The 21,654-nt window shown below is 46.4% G+C and overlaps 8 non-coding genes and 33 pseudogenes across 8 annotated transcripts; all 41 read right to left on the bottom strand.

Moving 5' to 3' along the window:
* Positions 1–117: 117 nt before the first annotated feature.
* Positions 118–236, bottom strand: LOC148260101 (5S ribosomal RNA). Its single transcript, XR_015820426.1, has one exon. It is a non-coding gene; the product is annotated as a 5S ribosomal RNA (ribosomal RNA).
* Positions 237–242: 6 nt separating this feature from the next.
* LOC148260100 (5S ribosomal RNA) lies at positions 243–360 on the bottom strand (annotated as a pseudogene).
* A 370-nt stretch (positions 361–730) lies between these two features.
* On the bottom strand, positions 731–849 carry LOC148260099 (5S ribosomal RNA). The gene has a single exon (XR_015821019.1). It is a non-coding gene; the product is annotated as a 5S ribosomal RNA (ribosomal RNA).
* Positions 850–1,411: 562 nt separating this feature from the next.
* On the bottom strand, positions 1,412–1,530 carry LOC148260098 (5S ribosomal RNA; annotated as a pseudogene).
* A 205-nt stretch (positions 1,531–1,735) lies between these two features.
* Positions 1,736–1,854, bottom strand: LOC148260097 (5S ribosomal RNA; annotated as a pseudogene).
* A 563-nt stretch (positions 1,855–2,417) lies between these two features.
* LOC148260096 (5S ribosomal RNA) lies at positions 2,418–2,536 on the bottom strand (annotated as a pseudogene).
* Positions 2,537–2,740: 204 nt separating this feature from the next.
* On the bottom strand, positions 2,741–2,859 carry LOC148260095 (5S ribosomal RNA; annotated as a pseudogene).
* Positions 2,860–3,418: 559 nt separating this feature from the next.
* Positions 3,419–3,537, bottom strand: LOC148260094 (5S ribosomal RNA; annotated as a pseudogene).
* Positions 3,538–3,746: 209 nt separating this feature from the next.
* On the bottom strand, positions 3,747–3,865 carry LOC148260093 (5S ribosomal RNA; annotated as a pseudogene).
* Positions 3,866–4,069: 204 nt separating this feature from the next.
* On the bottom strand, positions 4,070–4,188 carry LOC148260092 (5S ribosomal RNA). The gene has a single exon (XR_015820184.1). It is a non-coding gene; the product is annotated as a 5S ribosomal RNA (ribosomal RNA).
* Positions 4,189–4,397: 209 nt separating this feature from the next.
* On the bottom strand, positions 4,398–4,516 carry LOC148260091 (5S ribosomal RNA; annotated as a pseudogene).
* Positions 4,517–4,720: 204 nt separating this feature from the next.
* Positions 4,721–4,839, bottom strand: LOC148260090 (5S ribosomal RNA; annotated as a pseudogene).
* Positions 4,840–5,048: 209 nt separating this feature from the next.
* Positions 5,049–5,167, bottom strand: LOC148260089 (5S ribosomal RNA; annotated as a pseudogene).
* Positions 5,168–5,371: 204 nt separating this feature from the next.
* Positions 5,372–5,489, bottom strand: LOC148260088 (5S ribosomal RNA; annotated as a pseudogene).
* Positions 5,490–6,051: 562 nt separating this feature from the next.
* Positions 6,052–6,170, bottom strand: LOC148260087 (5S ribosomal RNA; annotated as a pseudogene).
* Positions 6,171–6,375: 205 nt separating this feature from the next.
* Positions 6,376–6,494, bottom strand: LOC148260086 (5S ribosomal RNA; annotated as a pseudogene).
* A 563-nt stretch (positions 6,495–7,057) lies between these two features.
* LOC148260085 (5S ribosomal RNA) lies at positions 7,058–7,176 on the bottom strand (annotated as a pseudogene).
* Positions 7,177–8,388: 1,212 nt separating this feature from the next.
* Positions 8,389–8,507, bottom strand: LOC148260084 (5S ribosomal RNA; annotated as a pseudogene).
* A 205-nt stretch (positions 8,508–8,712) lies between these two features.
* Positions 8,713–8,831, bottom strand: LOC148260083 (5S ribosomal RNA; annotated as a pseudogene).
* Positions 8,832–9,390: 559 nt separating this feature from the next.
* LOC148260082 (5S ribosomal RNA) lies at positions 9,391–9,509 on the bottom strand (annotated as a pseudogene).
* Positions 9,510–10,139: 630 nt separating this feature from the next.
* LOC148260081 (5S ribosomal RNA) lies at positions 10,140–10,258 on the bottom strand (annotated as a pseudogene).
* Positions 10,259–10,817: 559 nt separating this feature from the next.
* On the bottom strand, positions 10,818–10,936 carry LOC148260080 (5S ribosomal RNA; annotated as a pseudogene).
* A 563-nt stretch (positions 10,937–11,499) lies between these two features.
* On the bottom strand, positions 11,500–11,618 carry LOC148260079 (5S ribosomal RNA; annotated as a pseudogene).
* Positions 11,619–11,823: 205 nt separating this feature from the next.
* LOC148260078 (5S ribosomal RNA) lies at positions 11,824–11,942 on the bottom strand (annotated as a pseudogene).
* Positions 11,943–12,146: 204 nt separating this feature from the next.
* LOC148260077 (5S ribosomal RNA) lies at positions 12,147–12,265 on the bottom strand (annotated as a pseudogene).
* Positions 12,266–12,473: 208 nt separating this feature from the next.
* LOC148260076 (5S ribosomal RNA) lies at positions 12,474–12,592 on the bottom strand (annotated as a pseudogene).
* Positions 12,593–13,155: 563 nt separating this feature from the next.
* On the bottom strand, positions 13,156–13,274 carry LOC148260075 (5S ribosomal RNA). The gene has a single exon (XR_015819800.1). It is a non-coding gene; the product is annotated as a 5S ribosomal RNA (ribosomal RNA).
* Positions 13,275–13,833: 559 nt separating this feature from the next.
* On the bottom strand, positions 13,834–13,952 carry LOC148260074 (5S ribosomal RNA; annotated as a pseudogene).
* A 204-nt stretch (positions 13,953–14,156) lies between these two features.
* Positions 14,157–14,275, bottom strand: LOC148260073 (5S ribosomal RNA; annotated as a pseudogene).
* A 209-nt stretch (positions 14,276–14,484) lies between these two features.
* LOC148260072 (5S ribosomal RNA) lies at positions 14,485–14,603 on the bottom strand (annotated as a pseudogene).
* A 204-nt stretch (positions 14,604–14,807) lies between these two features.
* Positions 14,808–14,926, bottom strand: LOC148260071 (5S ribosomal RNA). The gene has a single exon (XR_015820599.1). It is a non-coding gene; the product is annotated as a 5S ribosomal RNA (ribosomal RNA).
* Positions 14,927–15,455: 529 nt separating this feature from the next.
* Positions 15,456–15,574, bottom strand: LOC148260070 (5S ribosomal RNA; annotated as a pseudogene).
* An 887-nt stretch (positions 15,575–16,461) lies between these two features.
* Positions 16,462–16,579, bottom strand: LOC148260069 (5S ribosomal RNA; annotated as a pseudogene).
* Positions 16,580–17,140: 561 nt separating this feature from the next.
* LOC148260068 (5S ribosomal RNA) lies at positions 17,141–17,259 on the bottom strand. Its single transcript, XR_015820028.1, has one exon. It is a non-coding gene; the product is annotated as a 5S ribosomal RNA (ribosomal RNA).
* A 203-nt stretch (positions 17,260–17,462) lies between these two features.
* Positions 17,463–17,581, bottom strand: LOC148260067 (5S ribosomal RNA). The gene has a single exon (XR_015819984.1). It is a non-coding gene; the product is annotated as a 5S ribosomal RNA (ribosomal RNA).
* A 563-nt stretch (positions 17,582–18,144) lies between these two features.
* Positions 18,145–18,263, bottom strand: LOC148260066 (5S ribosomal RNA; annotated as a pseudogene).
* Positions 18,264–19,155: 892 nt separating this feature from the next.
* Positions 19,156–19,274, bottom strand: LOC148260065 (5S ribosomal RNA; annotated as a pseudogene).
* Positions 19,275–19,479: 205 nt separating this feature from the next.
* Positions 19,480–19,598, bottom strand: LOC148260064 (5S ribosomal RNA; annotated as a pseudogene).
* An 882-nt stretch (positions 19,599–20,480) lies between these two features.
* Positions 20,481–20,599, bottom strand: LOC148260063 (5S ribosomal RNA; annotated as a pseudogene).
* Positions 20,600–20,804: 205 nt separating this feature from the next.
* LOC148260062 (5S ribosomal RNA) lies at positions 20,805–20,923 on the bottom strand. The gene has a single exon (XR_015819961.1). It is a non-coding gene; the product is annotated as a 5S ribosomal RNA (ribosomal RNA).
* A 562-nt stretch (positions 20,924–21,485) lies between these two features.
* LOC148260061 (5S ribosomal RNA) lies at positions 21,486–21,604 on the bottom strand (annotated as a pseudogene).
* Between the last annotated feature and the right edge of the window lie 50 nt (positions 21,605–21,654).

Here is a 21,654-nt window from a genome sequence, read left to right as displayed (position 1 = left end):
CGATATTAGAACGAGAAGGAGAGGTGCAGTGTGAACGCACAAGGAAACAAATGATGGGAGGGGGGGAGGGAAGAAGGAGTGTATGCGCGTAACGTCGAATGACCCGTCTGAAAAAAATTGGTGCGACACGAGGACTTCCCAGGAGGTCACCCATCCGAGTACTAATCTCGCCCAAGCACACTTCACTGCGGAGTTCTAATGGGATCCGGTGCATTAGTGCTGGTGTGATCGCACCTGTTTAATTGTTGCGATACGAGGACTTCCCAAGAGGTCACCCATCCGAGTACTACTCTCGCCCAAGCACACTTAACTGCAGAGTTCTGATGGGATCCCGTACATTATTGCTGGTATGATGCCACTTGTTTAATTTTGCGCTTCGAATACATACGCTCCTTCTCTTATCTTCCTCCTCCCGTCATTTGTTTCCATGTGCGTGCGCACTGCACCTCCCGTACTTTCGCCAAAGCACACTTAACTGCGGAGTTCTGATGGGATCCGGTGCATTTGTGCTGGTGTGACTGCACCTGTTTAATTTCGTGCTGAAAATACATACACTCTTTCTTCCCTCCCCCCCTCTCATCATTTGTTTCCTTGTGCGTTCACACTGCACCTCTCCTTCTCGTTCTCAAATCGAATAAAATGCCCCTGGTTCTTGTCTCACATTTGCGTATAAACCAGTGGACCATAGTTCCAATTGCGCGTAACGTCGAACGACCCGTCTGAAAAAAAATTGGTGCGACACAAGGAATTCCCAGGTGGTCACCCATCCGAGTACTACTCTCGCCCAAGCACGCTTAACTGCAGAGTTCTGATGGGATCCAGTGCATTAGTGCTGGTATGATCGCACCAGTTTAATTTCGCACTGCAAATACATAAACTCTTTCTCCTTTCTTCCCCCTCCCGTCATTTGTTTCCTTGTGCGTGCGCACTGCACCTCCCGTGCTCGTTCTAATATCAAGTAAAATGCCACGGCGCCGTGACTCACATTTGCGAATAAACCTGCGGACCATAAATCAAGTCGCGCGTATCGTCGAAAGAATCATCTGCAAAAAAATAGGTACAACACGAGGACTTCCTAAGAAAATGGGTGAAATATAAGGACTTCGCAGGAAGTCACCCATCCTAGTGCTACTCTCGCCCAAGCACCCTTAACTTGCGGAGTTCTGATAGAATCCGCTGCACTAGTACTGGTATGATCCCTCAAGTTTCATTCTGCACTGCAAATACATACACTCTTTCTCCTCCCATCCCCCCTCCCGTCATTTGTTTCCTTCTGCGTGCACTCTGCATCTCTCTTTCTCGTTCTAATATCAAGTAATATGCCCCGGCACCGTGACTCACCTTTGCAAATGAACCAGCGGTTTATAATTCCATTCGCGCGTAACGTCGAACAACCCATCCAAAAAAAAAATAGGTGCAACACAAGGGCTTCTCAGGTGGTGACCCATCCGAGTACTACTCTCGCCCAAGCACACTTAACTGCGGAGTTCTGATGGGATCCGGACCTTTAGTGCTGGTATGATCGCACCTGTTTAGTTTCGTGCTGCAAATACATACACTCCTTCTCATTTCTTCCCCCTCCCGTCATTTGTTTCCTTGTGCGTTCACACTTCACCTCTCATTCTCGTTCTAATATCGATTAAAATGCCCCTGCTTCTTGACTCACATTTGCGTATAAACCAGCGGACCCTAGTTCCAGACGCGCGTAACGTCGAAGGACCCGTTTGAAAAAAAATTGGTTCGACACGAGGACTTCCCAAGAGGTCACCCATCCGAGTACTAATCTCGCCCAAGCAGACTTCACTGCGGAGTTCTGATGGGATCCGGTGCATTAGTGCTGGTATGATCGCACCTGTTTAATTTTGCGCTGCAAATACATAAACTCATTCCCCTTTCTTCCCCCTCCCGTCATTTGTTTCCTTGTGCGTGCGCACTGCACCTCCCGTTCTCGTTCTAATATCAAGTAAAATGCTACAGCTCCGTGACTCACATTTGCGAATAAACCTGAGGACCATAATTCAAGTCGCGCGTAACGTCGAAAGAATCATCTGCAAAAAAATGGGTGCAACACGAGGACTTCACAAGAAAATGGGTGAAATATAAGGACTTTGCTGGAGGTAACCCATGCTAGTACTACTCTCGCCCAAGCACCCTTACCTACGGAGTTCTGATAGAATCCGTTGCATTAGTGCTGGTATGATCGCACCTGTTTCATTTCGTGCTGAAAATACATACACTCCTTCTCCTTTCTTCCCCCTCCCGTCATTTGTTTCCTTGTACGTGCGCACTGCACCTCTCGTTCTCGTTCAAATATCTAGTAAAATGTCACGGCGCCATGACTAACAATTGCGAACAAATCTGTGGACCATAATTAAAGCCGCGCGTAACGTCGAATGGCACATCTGAAAAAAAGAAAATGGGTGCAACATGGGAACTTCCCAGGAGGTAACCCATCATTGTACTACTTTCGCCAAAGCACACTTAACTGCGGAGTTTTGATGGGATCCGGTGCATTTGTTCTTGTGTGACCGCACCTGTTTAATTTCGTGCTGAAAATACATACACTCCTTTTTCCCTCTCCCCCTCCCATCATTTGTTTTCTTGTGCGTTCACACTGCACCTCTCCTTTTCGTTCTAATATCGATTAAAATACCCCTTATTCTTGACTCACATTTGCGTATAAACCAGCGGACCATAGTTCGAGTCGCGCGTAACGTCGAACGACCCGTCTGAAAAAAAATTGGTGCAACACAAGGACTTCACAGGTGGTCACCCATTCGAGTACTACTCTCGCCCAAGCACACTTAACTGCGGAGTTCTGATGGGATTCAGTGCATTAGTGCTGGTATGATCGCACCCGTTTAATTTTGCGCTGCAAATACATAAACTCCTTCTCCTTTCTTTCCCCTCCCGTCATTTGTTTCCTTGTGCGTGCGAACTGCACCTCCCGTGCTCGTTCTAATATCAAGTAAAATACTACGGTGCCGTGACTCACATTTGCGAATAGACCTGAGGACCATAATTCAAGTCGCGCATAACATCGAAAGAATCATCTGCAAAAAAATGGGTGTAACACGAGAACTTCACAAGAAAATGGGTGAAATATAAGGACTTCGAAGGAGGTAACCCATGCTAGTACTACTCTCGCCCAAGCACCCTTACCTACGGAGTTTTGATAGAATCCGTTGCATTAGTGCTGGTATGATCGCACCTGTTTCATTTCGTGTTGAAAATACATACACTCCTTCTCCTTCCCTCCCCCTCCCATCAATTGTTTCCTTATGCGTTCACACTGCACCTCTCCTTCTCGTTCTAATATCGATTAAAATGCCCCTGCTTCTTGACTCACATTTGCGTATAAACCAGCGGACCCCAGTTCCAGTCGCGCATTATGTCGAACGACCCGTCTGAAAAAAAATTGGTGCGACACGAGGACTTCCCAAGAGGTCACCCATCCGAGTACTACTCTCGCCCAAGCACACTTAACTGGGGAGTTCTGATGGGATCCGGTGCATGAGTGCTGGTATGATCGCACCCGTTTAATTCCGCGCTGCAAATACATAAACTCCTTCTCCTTTCTTCCCCCTCCCGTCATTTGTTTCCTTGTGCGTGCGCACTGCACCTCTCGTTCTCGTTCAAATATCAGGTAAAATGCCACGGCGCCGTGACTCACATTTGCGAATAAATCTGCGGACCATAATTAAAGTCGCGCGTAACGTCGAACGGCACATCTGAAAAAAAGAAAATGGGTGCAACACAAGAACCTCCCAGGAGGTACCCCATCATTGTACTACTTTCGCGAAAGCACACTTAACTGCGGAGTTCTGATGGGATCCGGTGCATTTGTGCTGGTGTGACCGCACCTGTTTAATTTCGTGTTGAAAATACATACACTCCTTCTTCCCTCCCCCCCTTCCATCATTTATTTCCTTGTGCGTTCACACTGCACCTCTCCTTCTCGTTCTAATATCGATTAAAATGCCCCTGATTCTTGACTCATATTTGCGTATAAACCAGCGGACCATAGTTCCAGTCGCGCGTAACATCGAACGACCCATCTGAAAAAAAATTGTTGCGATACGAGGACTTCCCAAGAGGTCACCCATCCGAGTACTACTCTCGCCCAAACACACTTAACTGCGGAGTTCTGATGGGATCCGGTGCATTAGTGCTGGTATGATCGCACCCGTTTCATTTCGCGCTGCAAATACATAAACTCCTTCTCCTTTCTTCCCCCTCCCGTCATTTGTTTCCTTGTGCGTGCGCACTGCACCTCTCGTTCTCGTTCAAATATCAGGTAAAATGCCACGGCGCTGTGACTCACATTTGCGAATAAATCTGCGGACCATAATTAAAGTTGCGCGTAACGTCGAACGGCACATCTGAAAAAAAGAAAATGGGTGCAACACGAGAACCTCCTAGGAGGTACCCCATCATTGTACTACTTTCGCGAAAGCACACTTAACTGCGGAGTTCTGATGGGATCCGGTGCATTTGTGCTGGTGTGACCGCACCTGTTTAATTTCGTGTTGAAAATACATACACTCCTTCTTCCCTCCCCCCCTTCCATCATTTGTTTCCTTGTGCGTTCACACTGCACCTCTCCTTCTCGTTCTAATATCGATTAAAATGCCCCTGATTCTTGACTCATATTTGCGTATAAACCAGCGGACCATAGTTCCAGTCGCGCGTAACATCGAACGACCCATCTGAAAAAAAATTGTTGCGATACGAGGACTTCCCAAGAGGTCACCCATCCGAGTACTACTCTCGTCCAAACACACTTAACTGCGGAGTTCTGATGGGATCCGGTGCATTAGTGCTGGTATGATCACACCCGTTTCATTTCGCGCTGCAAATACATAAATTCCTTCTCCTTTCTTCCCCCTCCCGTCATTTGTTTCCTTGTGCGTGCGCACTGCACCTCTCGTTCTCGTTCAAATATCAAGTAAAATGCCACGGCGCCATGACTTACATTTGCGAATAAATCTGCGGACCATAATTAAAGTTGCGCGTAATGTCGAACGGCACATCTGAAAAAAAGAAAATGGGTGTAACACGAGAACTTCCCAGGAGGTAACCCATCATTGTACTACTTTCACCAAAGCACAATTAACTGCGGAGTTCTGATGGGATCCGGTGCATTTGTGCTGGTGTGACCGCACCTGTTTAATTTCGTGCTGAAAATACATACACTCCTTCTTCCCTCCCCCCCTCCCATCATTTGTTTCCTTGTGCGTTCACACTGCACCTCTCCTTCTCGTTCTAAAATCGATTAAAATGCCCCTGATTCTTGACTCAAATTTGCGTATAAACCAGCGGACCATAGTTCCAGTCGCGCGTAACGTCGAACGACCCATCTGAAAAAAAATTGTTGCGATACGAGGACTTCTCAAGAGGTCACCCATCCGAGTACTACTCTCGCCCAAGCACACTTAACTGCAGAGTTCTGATGGAATCCAGTGCATTAGTGCTGGTATGATGCCACTTGTTTAATTTTGCGCTTCAAATACATACACTCCTTCTATTTTCTTCCTCCTCCCGTCTTTTGTTTCGTTGTGCGTGCGCACTGCACCTCCCGTACTCGTTCTAATATCAAGTAAAATGCCATGGTGCTGTGACTCACATTTGCAAATAAACCTGCGGACCATAAATCAAGTCGCGCGTAACGTCGAAAGAATCATCTACAAAAAGATGGGAGCAACACGAGGACCTCCCAAGAAAATGGGTGCAACACGAGGCCTTCCCAAGTGGTCACCCATCCGAAGTACTACTCTCGCCCAAGCACCCTTAACTGTGGAGTTCTGATAGAATCTGTTGCATTAGTGCTGGTATGATCCCTCATGTTTCATTGTACACTGCAAATACATACACTCTTTCTCCTTCCATCCCTCCTCCCGTCATTTGTTTCCTTGTGCGTGCACTCTTCATCTCTCTTTCTCGTTCTAATATCAAGTAATATGCCCCGGCACCGTGACTCACCTTTGCAAATGAACCAGCGGTTTATAATTCCATTCGCGCGTAACGTCGAACAACCCATCCGAAAAAAAATAGGTGCAACACGAGGGCTTCCCAAGTGGTCACCCATCCGAGTACTACCCTCGCCCAAGCACACTTAACTACGGGGTTCTGATGGGATACGGAGCTTTAGTGCTGGTATGATCGCACCTGTTTAATTTCGCGCTGAAAATACATACACTCCTTCTCCATTCTTCCCCCTCCCGTCATTTGTTTCCTTGTGCGTTCACACTTCACCTCTCATTCTCATTCTAATATCGATTAAAATGCCCCTGTTTCTTGACTCACATTTGCGTATAAACCAGCGGACCCTAGTTCCAGATGCGCGTAACGTCGAACGACCCGTCTGAAAAAAAATTGGTGCGACACGAGGACTTCCCAGGAGGTCACCCATCCGAGTACTAATCTCGCCCAAGCACACTTCACTGCGGAGTTCTGATGGGATCCAGTGTATTAGTGCTGGTATGATCGAACCTGTTTAATTTTGCGCTTCAAATACATAAACTCATTCCCCTTTCATCCCCCTCCCGTCATTTGTTTCCTTGTGCGTGTGCACTGCACCTCCCGTTCTAGTTCTAATATCAAGTAAAATGCTACAGCGCCGTGACTCACATTTGCGAATAAACCTGAGGACCATAATACAAGTCGCGCGTAACGTCGAAAGAATCATCTGTAAAAAAATAGGTGCAACACGAGTACTTCACAAGAAAATAGGTCAAATATAAGGACTTCGTAGGAGGTAACCCATGCTAGTACTACTCTCGCCTAAGCACCCTTACCTACGGATTTCTGATAGAATCCGTTGCATTAGTGCTGGTATGATCGCACCTGTTTCATTTCGCGCTGCAAATACATAAACTCCTTATCCTTTCTTCCCCCTCTCGTTATTTGTTTCCTTGTGCATGCGCACTGAACCTCCCGTTCTCATTTTAATATCAAGTAAAATGGTACAGCGCCGTGACTCACATTTGCGAATAAATCTACGGACCATAATTAAAGTCGCGCATAACGTCGAATGGCACATCTGAAAAAAAGAAAATGGGTGCAACACGAGAACTTCCCAGGAGGTAACCCATCATTGTACTACTTTCGCCAAAGCACACTTCACTGCGGAGTTCTGATGGGATCCGGTGCATTTGTGCTGGTGTGACCGCACCTGTTTAATTTCGTTCTGAAAATACATACACTCCTTCTTCCCTCCCCCCCTTCCATCATTTGTTTCCTTGTGCATTCACACTGCACCTCTCCTTCTCGTTCTAATATCAATTAAAATGCCCCTGATTCTTGACTCACATTTGCGTATAAGCCAGCGGACCATAGTTCCAGTTGCGCGTAACGTCGAACGACCCATCTAAAAAAAAAATTGTTGCGATAGAAGGACTTCCCAAGAGACCACCCATCCGAGTATTAATCTCGCCCAAGTACACTTAACTGCAGAGTTTTGATGGGATCTAGTGCATTAGTGCAGGTATGATGCCACTTGTTTAATTTTGCGCTTCAAATACATACACTCTTTCTCTTTTCTTCCTCCTCCCGTCATTTGTTTCCTTGTGCGTGCGCACTGCACATCCCATACTTGTTTTAATATCAAGTAAAATTCCACGGCACCGTGACTCATATTTGCGAATAAACCTGCGGACCATAAATCAAGTCACGCGTAACGTCGAACGACACATCTGAAAAAAGGAAAATGGGTGAAACACGAGAACTTCCCAGGAGGTAACCCATCATTGTACTACTTTCGCCAAAGCAAACTTAACTGCAGAGTTATGATGGGATCCAATGCATTAGTGCTGGTATGATGCCACTTGTTTAATTTTGCGCTTCAAATACATACACTCCTTCTTTTTTCTTCCTCCTCCCGTCATTTGTTTCCTTGTGCGTGCGCATTGCACCTCCCGTACTCGTTCTAATATCAAGTAAAATGCCACGGCGCCGTGACTCACATTTGCGAATAAACCTGCAGACCATAAATCAAGTCGCGCGTAACGTCGAAAGAATCATCTGCAAAAAGATGGGTGCAACACGAGGACCTCCCAAGAAAATGGGTGAAATATAAGGACTTCGCAGGAGGTCACCCATCCGAGTACTTTTCTCGCCCAAGCACCCTTAACTGCGGAGTTCTGATAGAATCCGTTGCATTAGTGCTCGTATGATCCATCATGTTTCATTCTGCACTGCAAATACATACACTCTTTCTCCTCCCATCCCCTCTCCCGTCATTTGTTTCCTTGTGCGTGCACTCTGCATCACTGTTGCTGGTTCTAATATCAAGTAATATGACCCGGCACTGTGACTCACTTTTGCAAATGAACCAGCGGTTCATAATTCCATTCGCGCGTAACGTCGAACAACCCATCCGAAAAAAAATAGGTGCACCACGAGGGCTTCCCAAGTGGTCACCCATCCGAGTATTACTCTCGCCCAAGCACACTTAACTATGGAGTTCTGATGGGATCCGGGGCTTTAGTGCTGGTATGATTGCATAAGTTTAATTTTGCGCTGCAAATACATACACTCCTTCTCCTTTCTTCCCCCTCCCGTCATTTGTTTCCTTGTGCGTTCACACTTCACCTCTCATTTTCGTTCTAATATCGATTAAAATGCCCCTGCTTCTTGACTCACATTTGCGTATAAACCAGCGGACCCTAGTTCCAGACGCGCGTAACGTCGAACGACCCGTCTGAAAAAAAGTTGGCGCGACACGAGGACTTCCCAGGAGGTCACCCATCCGAGTACTAATCTCGCCCAATCACACTTAACTGCGGAGTTCTTATAGGATCCGGTGCATTAGTGCTGGTATGATCGCACCCGTTTAATTCTGGGCTGCAAATACATAAACTCATTCTCCTTTCATCCCCCTCCCGTCATTTGTTTCCTTGTGCGTGCGCACTGCACCTCCCGTGCTCGTTCTAATATCAAGTAAAATGCTACGGTGCCGTGACTCACATTTGTGAATAAACTTGAGGACCATAATTAAAGTCGCGCGTATCGTCGAAAGAATCATCTGCAAAAAAATAGGTGCAACACGAGGACTTCCTAAGAAAATGGGTGAAATATAAGGACTTCGCAGGAGGTAACCCATGCTAGAACTACTCTTGCCCAAGCACCCTTACCTACGGAGTTCTGATAGAATCCGTTGCATTAGTGCTGGTATGATCGCACCTGTTTCATTTCGTACTGAAAATACATACACTCCTTCTCCTTCCCTCCCCCTCCCATCATTTGTTTCCTTGTACGTTCACACTTCACCTCTCATTCTCGTTCTAATATCGATTAAACTGCCCCTGCTTCTTGAATCACATTTGCGTATAAACCAGCGGACCCTAGTTCTAGTTGCGCGTAACTTCGAACGACCCGTCTGAAAAAAAATTGGTGCGACACGAGGACTTCCCAGGAGGTCACCCATCCGAGTACTACTCTCACCCAAGCACACTTTACTCCGGAGTTCTGATGGGATCCGGTGCATTAGTAATGGTATGATCGCACCCGTTTAATTCCGCGCTGCAAATACATAAACTCATTCTCCTTTCTTCCCCCTCCCGTCATTTGTTTCCTTGTGCGTGCGCACTGCACCTCCAGTGCTCGTTCTAATATCAAGTAAAATGCTATGGTGCCATGACTCACATTTGCGAATAAACCTGATGACCATAATTCAAGTCGCACGTAACGTCGAAAGAATCATCTGCAAAAAAATGGGTGCAACACGAGGACTTTCTAAGAAAATAAGTGAAATATAAGGACTTCGCATGAGGTCACCCATCCTAGTGCTACTCTCGCTCAAGCACCCTTAACTTGAAGAGTTCTGATAGAATTCGTTGCATTGGTGCTGGTTTGATCGCTCATGTTTCATTCTGCGCTGCAAATACATACACTCTTTCTCCCTCCGTCCCCCCTCCCGTCATTTGTTTCCTTGTGCGTGCACTCTGCATCTCTCCTTCTCGTTCTATCTCCTTTCTTCCCCCTCCCGTCATTTGTTTCCTTGTGCGTTCACACTTCACCTCTCATTCTCGTTCTAATATCGATTAAAATACCCTTGCTTCTTGACTCACATTTGCGTATAAACCAGCGGATCCTAGTTCCAAACGCGCGTAACGTTGAACGACCAGTCTGAAAAAAAATTGGTGCGACACGAGGACTTCCCAGGAGGTCACCCATCCGAGTATTAATCTCGCCCAAGCACACTTCACTGCGGAGTTCTGATAAGATCCGGTACATTTGTGCTGGTATGATCACACCTGTTTAATTTTGCGCTGCAAATACATAAACTCATTCCCCTTTCTTCTCCCTCCCGTCATTTGTTTCCTTGTGCGTGCGCACTACACCTCCCGTTCTCGTTCTAATATCAAGTAAAATGCTACAGCGCCGTGACTCACATTTGCGAATAAACCTAAGGACCATAATTCAAGTCGCGCGTAACGTCGAAAGAATCATCTGTAAAAAAATGGGTGCAACACGAGGACTTCACAAGAAAATGGGTGAAATATAAGGACTTCGTAGGAGGTAACCCATGCTTGTACAACTCTCGCCCAAGCACCCTTACCTACGGAGTTCTGATAGAATCCATTGCATTAGTGCTGGTATGATCGCACCTGTTTCATTTCGTGCTGAAAATACATACACTCCTTCTCCTTCCCTCCCCCTCTCATCAATTGTTTCCTTGTGCGTTCACACTGCACCTCTCCTTCTCGTTCTAATATTGATTAAAATGCCCCTGCTTCTTGACTCACAATTGCGTATAAACCAGTGCACCCCAGTTCCAGTCGAGCGTAACGTCGAACGACCGGTCTGAAAAAAAATTGGTGCGACATGAGGACTTCCCAGGAGGTCACCCATATGAGTACTTCTCTCGCCCAAGCACACTTAACTGCAGAGTTCTGACGGGATCCGGTGCATTAGTGCTAGTATGATCGCACCTATTTAATTCCGCGCTGCAAATACATAAACTCATTCCCCTTTCTTCCCCCTCCCGTCATTTGTATCCTTGTGCGTGCGCACTGCACCTCCTGTTCTCATTCTAATATCAAGTAAAATACTACAGCACCGTGACTCACATCTACGAATAAACCATAGGACTATAATTCAAGTCGCGCGTTACGTCGAAAGAATTATCTGCAAAAAAATGGGTACAACACGAGGACTTCACAAGAAAATAAGTGAAATATAAGGATTTCGCAGGAGGTAACCCATGCTAGTACTACTCTCGCCTAAGCACCCTTACCTACGGAGTTCTGATAGAATCCGTTGCATTAGTGCTGGTATGATCGCACCTGTTTCATTTCGCACTGCAAATACATAGACTCATTCTCCTTTCTTCGCCCTCCCGTCATTTGTTTCCTAGTGCGTGCGCACTGCACCTCTCGTTCTCGTTCAAATATGAAGTAAAATGCCACGGCGCCGTGACTCACATTTGCGAATAAATCTGCGGACCATAATTAAAGTCGCGCGTAACGTCGAACGTCACATCTGAAAAAAAGAAAATGGGTGTAACACGAGAACTTCCCAGGAAGTAACCCATCATTGTACTACTTTCGCCAAAGCACACTTAACTGCGGAGTTCTGATGGGATCCGGTGCATTTATGCTGGTATGATCGCACCTCTTTAATTTCGCGCTGCAAATACATAAACTCCTTCTCCTTTCTTCCCCATCCCGTCATTTGTTTCCTTGTGCGTGCGCACTACACCTCTCGTTCTCGTTCAAATATCAGGTAAAATGCCACGGTGCCGTGACTCACTTTTGCGAATAGACCTGAGGACCATAATTCAAGTCGCGTATAACGTCGAAAGAATCATCTGGAAAAAAATGGGTGCAACACGAGAACTTCCCAGGAGGTAACCCATCATTATACTACTTTCGCCAAAGCACACTTAACTGCGTAGTTCTGATGGGATCCGGTGCATTTGTGCTGGTGTGACCGCACCTGTTTAATTTCGTGCTGAAAATACATACACTCCTTCTTCCCTCCCCACCTCCCATCATTTGTTTCCTTGTGCGTGCACTATGCATATCTCTTTCTCGTTCTAATATCAAGTAATATGCCCCGGCACCGTGACTCACCTTTGCAAATGAACCAGCGGTTTATAATTCCATTTGCGCGTAACGTCGAAAATCCCATCCGAAAAAAAATAGGTGCAACACGAGGGCTTCCTAAGTGGTCACCCATCTGAGTACTACTCTCACCCAAGCACACTTAACTGCAGAGTTCTGATGGGATCCGGTGCATTAGTGCTGGTATGATCGAACCTGTTTAATTTCGCGCTGTAAATACATAAACTCCTTCTCCTTTCTTCCCCCTCCCGTCATTTCTTTCCTTGTGCGTGCGCACTGCACCTCTCGTTCTCGTTCAAATATCAAGTAAAATGCCACGGCGTCGTGACTCACATTTGCGAATAAATCTACGGACCATAATTAAAGTCGCACGTAACGTCGAACGGCACATCTGAAAAAAGAAAATGGGTGCAACACGAGAACTTCCCAGGAGGTAACCCATCATTGTACGACTTTCGCCAAAGCACACTTAACAGAGGAGTTCTGATGGGATCCAGTGCATTTGTGCTGGTACGATCGCACCCGTTTAATTCCGCGCTGCAAATACATAAACTCCTTCTCCTTTCTTGCCCCTCCCGTCATTTGTTTCCTTGTGCGTGCGCACTGCACCTCCCGTGCTCGTTCTACTATCAAGTAAAATGCTACGGTACCGTGACTCACATTTGCGAATAAACCTGAGGACCACAATTCAAGTCGCGCGTATCGTCGAAAGAATCATCTGCAAAAAAATGGGTGGAACACGAGAACTTCCTAAGAAAATGGGTGAATTATAAGGACTTCGCAGGAGGTCACCCATCCTAGTGCTTCTCTCGTCCAAGCACCCTTAACTAGCGGAGTTCTGATAGAATTCGTTGCATTGGTGCTGGAATGATTGCTCATGTTTCATTCTGCGCTGCAAATACATACACTTTTTCTCCCTCCATCCCCCATCCCGTCATTTGTTTCCTTGTGCGTGCACTATGCATCTCTCTTTCTCGTTATAATATCAATTAAAATGTCCCTGCTTCTTGACTCACAATTGCGTATAAACGAGTGGACCCTAGTTCCAGTCGCGAGTAACGTCGAACGACCCGTCTGAAAAAAAAAATTAGTGCGACACGAGGACTTCCCAGGAGGTCACCCATCCGAGTACTACTCTCGCGCAAGCACTCTTAACTGCGGAGTTCTGATGGGATCCGGTGCATTAGTGCTGGTATGATCGCACCTATTTATTTTTGCGCTGCAAATACATAAACTCCTTCTCCTTTCTTCCCCCTCCCGTCATTTGTTTTCTTGTGCGTGCGCACTGTACCTCTCGTTCTCGTTCAAATATCAAGAAAAATGCCACGGCGCCGTGACTCACATTTGCGAATAAATCTGCGGACCATAATTAAAGTCGCGCGTAACGTCGAAAGAATCATCTGCAAAAAAATGGGTGCAACACGAGGACTTCACAAGAAAATTGGTGAAATATAAGGACTTCGCAGGAGGTAACCCATGCTAGTACTACTCTCGCCCAAGTACCCTTACCTACGGAGTTCTGATAGAATCTGTTTCATTAGTACTGGAATGATCGCACCTGTTTCATTTCGCGCTGCAAAAACATACTCCTTCTCCTTTCTTCCCCCTCCCGTCATTTGTTTCCTTGTGCGTGCGCACTACACCTCTCGTTCTCGTTCAAATATCAAGTAAAATGCCACGGCGTCGTGACTCACATTTACGAATAAATCTGCGGACCATAATTAAAGTCACGCGTAACGTCGAACGGCACATCTGAAAAAAAAAATGGGTGCAACACGAGAACTTCCCAGGAGGTAACCCATCATTGTGCTACTTTCGCCAAAGCACACTTAACTGCGGAGTTCTGATGGGATCCGGTGCATTTGTGCTGGTGTGACCGCACCTGTTTAATTTCGTGCTGAAAATACTTACACTCCTTCTTCCCTCCCCCCTCCCATCATTTGTTTCCTTGTGCGTGCACTCTGCATCTCTCTTTCTCGTTCTAATATCAAGTAATATGCCCCGGCACCGTGACTAACCTTTGCAAATTAACCAGCGGTTTATAATTCCATTCGTGCGTAACGTCGAAAAACCCATCCGAAAAAAAAATATGTGCAACACGAGGGCTTCCAAAGTGGTCACCCATCCGAGTACAACTCTCGCCCAAGCACACTTAACTGCAGAGTTCTCATGGGATCCGGTGCATTACTGCTGGTATGATCGAACCTGTTAAATTTCGCGCTGCAAATACATAAACTCCTTCTCCTTTCTTCCCCCTCCCGTCATTTCTTTCCTTGTGCGTGCGCACTGCACCTCTCGTTCTCGTTCAAATATCAAGTAAAATGCCACGGCGCCGTGACTCACATTTGCGAATAAATCTGCGGACCATAATTAAAGTCGCGCGTAACGTCGAACGACACATCTGAAAAAAAGAAAATGGGTGCAACACGAGAACTTCCCAGGAGGTAACCCATCATTGTACTACTTTCGCCAAAGCACACTTAACTGCGGAGTTCTGATGGGATCCGGTGCATTTGTGCTGGTGTGACCGCACCTGTTTAATTTCGTGCTGAAAATACATACACTCCTTCTTCCCTCCCCCCCTCCCATCATATGTTTCCTTGTGCGTTCACATTGCGCCTCTCCTTCTCGTTCTAATATCGATTAAAATGCCCCTAATTCTGGACTCACATTTGCGTATAAACTAGTGGACCATAGTTCCAGTCGCGCGTAACGTCGAACGACCCGTCTGAAAAAAAATTAGTGCGACACGAGGACTTCCCATGAGGTCACCCATCCGAGTACTACTCACGCCCAAGCACACTTAACTGCAGAGTTCTGATGGGATCCAGTGCATTAGTGCTGGTATGATCGCACCCGTTTAATTCCGCGCTGCAAATACATAAACTCCTTCTCCTTTCTTTCCCCTCTCGTCATTTGTTTCCTTGTGCGTGCGCACTGCACCTCCCGTGCTCGTTCTAATTTTAAGTAAAATACTATGGTGCCGTGACTCACATTTGCGTATAAACCTGAGGACCATAATTCAAGTTGCGCGTATCGTCGAAAGAATCATCTGCAAAAAAATGGGTGAAATATAAGGACTTCACAGGAGGTAACCCATGCTATTACTACTCTCGCCCAAGCACCCTTACCTACGGAGTTCTGATAGAATCCGTTGCATTAGTGCTGGTATGATCGCACCTGTTTCATTTTGCGCTGCAAATACATACACTTTTTCTCCTTCCCTCCCCCTCCCATCAATTGTTTCCTTGTGCGTTCACACTGCACCTCTCCTTTTCGTACTAATATCGTTTAAAATGCCCCTGCTTCTTGACTCACATTTGCGTATAAACCAGCGGACCCTAGTTCCAGACGCGCGTAATGTCGAACGACCCGTCTGAAAAACAATTGGTGTGACACGAGGACTTCCCAAGAGGTCACCCATCCGAGTACTAATCTCGCCCAAGCACACTTAACTGCGGAGTTCTGATTGGATCCGGTGCATTAGTGCTGGTATGATCGCAATTGTTTAATTTTGTGCTGCAAATACATAAACTCATTCCGCTTTCTTTCCCCTCCCGTCATTTGTTTCCTTGTGCGTGCGCACTGCACCTCCCGTTCTCGTTCTAATATCAAGTAAAATGGTACGGCGCCGTGACTCACATTTGCGAATAAACCTGAGGAGCATAATACAAGTCGCGCGTAATGTCTAAAGAATCATCTGAAAAAAAAATGGGTGCAACACGAGGACTTCACAAGAAAATGGGTCAAATATAAGGACCTCGCAGGAGGTAACCCATGCTAGTACTACTCTCGCCCAAGCACCCTTACATACGGAGTTCTGATAGAATCCGTTGCATTACTGCTGGTATGATCGCACCTGTTTCATTTCGTGCTGCAAATACATACACTCCTTCTCCTTTCTTCCCCCTCCCGTCATTTGTTTCCTTGTGCGTGCGCACTGCACCTCTCGTTCTCGTTCAAATATCAAGTAAAATGCCACGGCGCCGTGACTCACATTTGCGAATAAATCTGCGGACCATAATTAAAGTTGGGCGTAACGTCGAACGGCACATCTAAAAAAAAGAAAATGGGTGCAACACGAGAACTTCCCAGGAGGTAACCCATCATTGTACTACTTTCGCTAAAGCACACTTAACTGCAGAGTTCTGATGGGATCCGATGCATTTGTGCTGGTGTGACCGTACCTGTTTAATTTCGTGCCGAAAATACATACACTCCTTCTTCCCTCCCCCCCTCCCATCATTTGTTTCCTTGTGCGTTCACACTGCACATCTCCTTCTCGTTGTAATATCGATTAAAATGCCCTTGATTCTTGACTCACATTTGCGTATAAACCAGCGGACCATAGTTTCAGTCGCGTGTAACGTCGAACGACCCATCTGAAAAAAAATTGTTGCGATACGAGGACTTTCCAAGAGGTCACCCATCCGAGTATTACTCTCGCCCAAGCACACTTAACTGCAGAGTTCTGATGGGATCCAGTGCATTAGTGCGGGTATGATGCCACTTGTTTAATTTTGCGATTCAAATACATACACTCTCTCTCTTTTCTTCCTCCTCCCGTCATTTGTTTCCTTGTGCGTGCGCACTGCACCTCCCGCACTACTTCTAATATCAAGTAAAATGCCACGGCGCCGTGACTCACATTTGCGAATAAACCTGCGGACCATAAATCAAGTCGCCCGTAACGTCGAAAGAATCATCTGCAAAAAGATGGGTGCAACACGAGGATCTCCCAAGAAAATGGGTGAAATATAAGGACTTCGCAGGAGGTCACCCATCCGAGTACTTTTCTCGCCCAAGCACCCTTAACTGCGGAGTTCTGATAGAATCCGTTGCATTAGTGCTGGTATGATCCCTCATGTTTCATTCTGCACTGCAAATACATACATTCTTTCTCATTCCATCCCCCCTCCCGTTATTTGTTTTCTTGTGCGTGCACTCTGCATCTCTCTTTCTCGTTCTAATATCAAGTAATATGCCCCGGCACCGTGACTCACCTTTACAAATGAACCAGCGGTTTATAATTCCATTCGCGGGTAGCGTCTAACAACCCATCCGAAAAAAAATAGGTGCAACACGAGGGCTTCCCAGGTGGCCACCCATCCGAGTACTACCCTCGCCCAAGCACACTTAACTGCGGAGTTCTGATGGGATCCGGAGCTTTAGTGCTGGTATGATCGCACCTGTTTAATTTTTCGCTGTAAATACAAACACTCCTCCTTTCTTCCCCCTCCCGTCATTTGTTTCATTGTGCGTTCACACTTCACCTCTCATTCTTGTTCTAATAGCGATTAAAATGCCCCTGCTTCTTGACTCATATTTGCGTATAAACCAGCGGACCCTAGTTCCAGACGCGCGTAAAGTCGAACGACCCGTCTGAAAAAAAAATTGGTGCGACACGAGGACTTCCCATGAGGTCACCCATTCGAGTACTAATCTCGCCCAAGCACACTTAACTGCAGAGTTCTGATGGGATCCGGTGCATTAGTGCTGGTATGATCGCACCGGTTTAATTTCGCGCTGCAAATACATAAACTCCTTCTCCTTTCTTTCCCCTCCCGTCATTTATTTCCTTGTGCGTGCGCACTGCACCTCTCGTTCTCGTTCAAATATCAAGTAAAATGCCACGGCGCCGTGACTCACATTTGCAAATAAATTTGTGGACCATAATTAAAGTCGCGCGTAACGTCGAACGACACATCTGAAAAAAAGAAAATGGGTGCAACACGAGGACTTCACAAGAAAATGGGTGAAATATAAGGACTTCGCAGGAGGTAACCCACGCTAGTACTACTCTCGCCCAAGCACCCTTACCTACAGAGTTCTGATAGAATCCGTTGCATTAGTGCTGGCATGATCGCACCTGTTTCATTTCGTGCTGAAAATACATAGACTCCTTCTCCTTCCCTCCCCCTCCCATCAATTGTTTCCTTGTGCGTTCACATTGCACCTCTCCTTCTCGTTCTAATATCGATTAAAATGGCCCTGCTTCTTGACTCACATTTGCGTATAAACCAGCGGACCCTAGTTCCAGTCGCGCGTAACGTCGAACGACCCGTCTGAAAAAAAATTTGTGTGACACGAGGACTTCCCAGGAGGTCACCCATGCGAGTACTACTCTCGCCCAAGCACACTTAACTGCGGAGTTCTGATGAGATCTGGTGCATTAGTGCTGGTATGATCGCACTCGTTTAATTTCGCGCTGCAAATACATAAACTCCTTCCCCTTTCTTCCCCCTCCCGTCATTTGTTTCCTTGTGCGTGCGCACTGCACCTCCCGTGCTCTTTCTAATATAAAGTAAAATGCTACGGTGCCGTGACTCACATTTGCGAATAAACCTGACGACCATAATTCAAGTCGCGCGTATCGTCGAAAGAAAGAATCATCTGCAAAAAAATGGGTGCAACACGAGGACTTCCTAAGAAAATTGGTGAAATATAAGGACTTTGCAGGAGGTCACCCATCCTAGTGCTACTCTCGCCCAAGCACCCTTAACTTGCGGAGTTTTGATAGAATCCGTCGCATTGGTGCTGGTATGATTGCTCATGTTTCATTCTGCGCTGCAAATACATACACTTTTTCTCCCTCCATCCCCCCTCCCGTCATTTGTTTCCTTGTGCGTGCACTCTGCATCTCTCCTTCTCGTTCTAATATCGATTAAAATGCCCCTGCTTCTTGACTCACATTTGCGTATGAACCAGGGGACCCTAGTTCCAATCGCGCGTAACGTCGAACGACCCGTCTAAAAAAGAATTAGTGCGACAAGAGGACTTCCCAGGAGGTCACCCATCCGAGTATTACTCTCGCTGAATCACACTTAACTGCGGAGTTCTAATGGGATCCGGGCATTAGTGCTAGTATGATCGCACATTTCTAATTTCGCGCTGCGAATACATAAACTCCTTCTCCTTTCTTCCCCTTCCCGTCATTTGTTTCCTAGTGCGTGCGCACTGCACCTCTCGTTCTCGTTCAAATATCAAGTAAAATGCCACGGCGCCGTGACTCACATTTGCGAATAAATCTGTGGACCATAATTAAAGTCGCGCGTAACGTCGAACGACACATCTGAAAAAAAAAAAATAGGTGTAACACGAGAACTTCCCAGGAGGTAACCCATCATTGTACTACTTTCGCCAAAGCACACTTAACTGCGGAGTTCTGATGGGATTCGGTGCATTTATGCTGGTATGATCGCACCTCTTTAATTTCGCGCTGCAAATACATAAACTCCTCCTTTCTTCCCCATCCCGTCATTTGTTCCTTGTGCGTGCGCACTGCACCTCTCGTTCTCGTTCAAATATCAGGTAAAATGCCACGGTGCCGTGACTCACATTTGCAAATAAATCTGCGGACCATAATTAAAGTCGCGCGTAACGTCGAACGGCACATCTGAAAAAAAGAAAATGGGTGCAACACGAGAACCTCCCAGAAGGTAACCCATCATTGTACTACTTTCGCCAAAGCACACTTAACTGCGGAGTTCTGATGGGATCCGGTGCATTTGTGCTGGTGTGACCGCACCTGTTTAATTTCGTGCTGAAAATACATACACTCCTTCTTCCCTCCCCCCCTCCCATCATTTGTTTCCTTGTGCGTTCACACTGCACCTCTCCTTCTCGTTCTAATATCGATTAAAATGCCCCTGATTCTTGACTCACATTTGCGTATAAACCAGCGGACCATAGTTCCAGTCGCGCGTAACGTCGAACGACCTATCTGAAAAAAATTGTTGCGATACGAGGACTTCCAAAGAGGTCACCCATCCGAGTACAACTCTCGACCAAGCACACTTAACCGCAGATTTCTGATGGGATCCAGTGCATTAGTGCTGGTATGATGCCACTTGTTTAATTTTGCACTTCAAATACATACACTCCTTCTCTTTTCTTCTTCATCCCGTCATTTGTTTCTTTGTGCGTGCGCACTGCACCTCCTGTACTCGTTCTAATATCAAGTAAAATGCCACGGCGCCGTGACTCACATTTGCGAATAAACTTGCGGACCATAAATCAAGTCGCGCGTAACGTCGAAAGAATCATATGCAAAAAGATGGGTGCAACACGAGGACCTCCCAAGAAATTGGGTGAAATATAAGGACTTCGCAGAAGGTCATCCATCCGAGTACATTTCTCGCCCAAGCACCCTTAACTGCGGAGTTCTGATAGCATCCGTTGCATTAGTGCTGGTATGATCCCTCATGTTTCATTCTGCACTGCAAATACATACACTCTTTCTCCTCCCATCCCCCCTCCCGTCATTTGTTTCCTTGTGCGTGTACTCTGCATCTCTCTTTCTCATTCTAATATCAAGTAATATGCCCCGGCACCGTGACTCACCTTTGCAAATGAACCAGCGGTTTATAATTCTATTCTCGCGTAACTTCGAAAAACCAATCCGAAAAAAAATAGGTGCAACACGAGGGCTTCCCAAGTGGTCACCCATCCGAATGCTACTCTCGCCCGAGCACACTTAACTGCGGAGTTCTGATAGAATTCGTTGCATTAGTGCTGGTATGATCGAACCTGTTTAATTTCGCGCAGCAAATACATACACTCCTTCTCCTTTCTTCCCCCTCCCGTCATTTGTTTCCTTGTGCGTTCACACTTCACCTCTCATTCCCGTTCTAATATCGATTAAAATGCCCCTGCTTCTTGACTCATATTTGCGTATAAACCAGCGGACCCTAGTTCCAGTCGCGCGTAACGTCGAACGACCCGTCTGAAAAAAAATTGGTGTGACACGAGGACTTCCCAGGAGGTCACCCATCCGAGTACTACTCTCGCCCAAGCACACTTAACTACGGAGTTCTGATGGGATCCGGTGCATTAGTGCTGGTATGATCGCACCCGTTTAATTTCGCGCTGCAAATGCATAAATTCTTTCTCCTTTCTTCCCCCTCCCGTCATTTGTTTCCTTGTGCGTGCGCACTGCACCTCCCGTGCTCGTTCTAATATTAAGTAAAATGCTACGGTGTCGTGACTCACATTGGCGAATAAACCTGAGGACCATAATTCAAGTCGCGCGTAACGTCGAAAGAATCATCTGCAAAAAAATGGGTGCAACACGAGGACTTCCTAAGAAAATAGGTTTTAATATAAGGACTTCGCATGAGGTCACCCATCCTAGTGCTACTCTCGCCTAAGCACCCTTAACTTGCGGAGTTCTGATAGACTCCGTTGCATTGGTGCTGGTATGATCGCTCATGTTTCATTCTGCGCTGCAAATACATACACCCTTTCTCCCTCCATCCCCTCTCCCGTCATTTGTTTCCTTGTGCGTGCACTCTGCATCTCTCCTTCTTGTTCTAATATCAAGTAAAATGCCCTGGCATCGTGACTCACCTTTGCGAATGAACCAGCGGTATATAATTGCATTCGCGCGTAACGTCGAACGATCCATCCGAAAAAAAATGGGTGCAACACGAGGACTTCCCAAGAGGTCACCAATCCGAGTACTACTCCCGCCCAAGCACACTTAACTGCTAAGTTCTGATGGGATATGGTGCATTAGTGCTGGTATGATGGCACCTATTTAATTTCGCGCTGCAAATACGTACACTCCTTCTCCTTTCTTCCCCTT

This window comes from Carica papaya, chromosome 5 (genome assembly GCF_054855325.1).
Source record: "Carica papaya isolate Zhongbai chromosome 5, ASM5485532v1, whole genome shotgun sequence".
In the NCBI taxonomy this organism is placed as follows: Eukaryota; Viridiplantae; Streptophyta; class Magnoliopsida; order Brassicales; family Caricaceae; genus Carica; species Carica papaya.
This window is presented reverse-complemented; position numbering and strand designations above follow the sequence as displayed.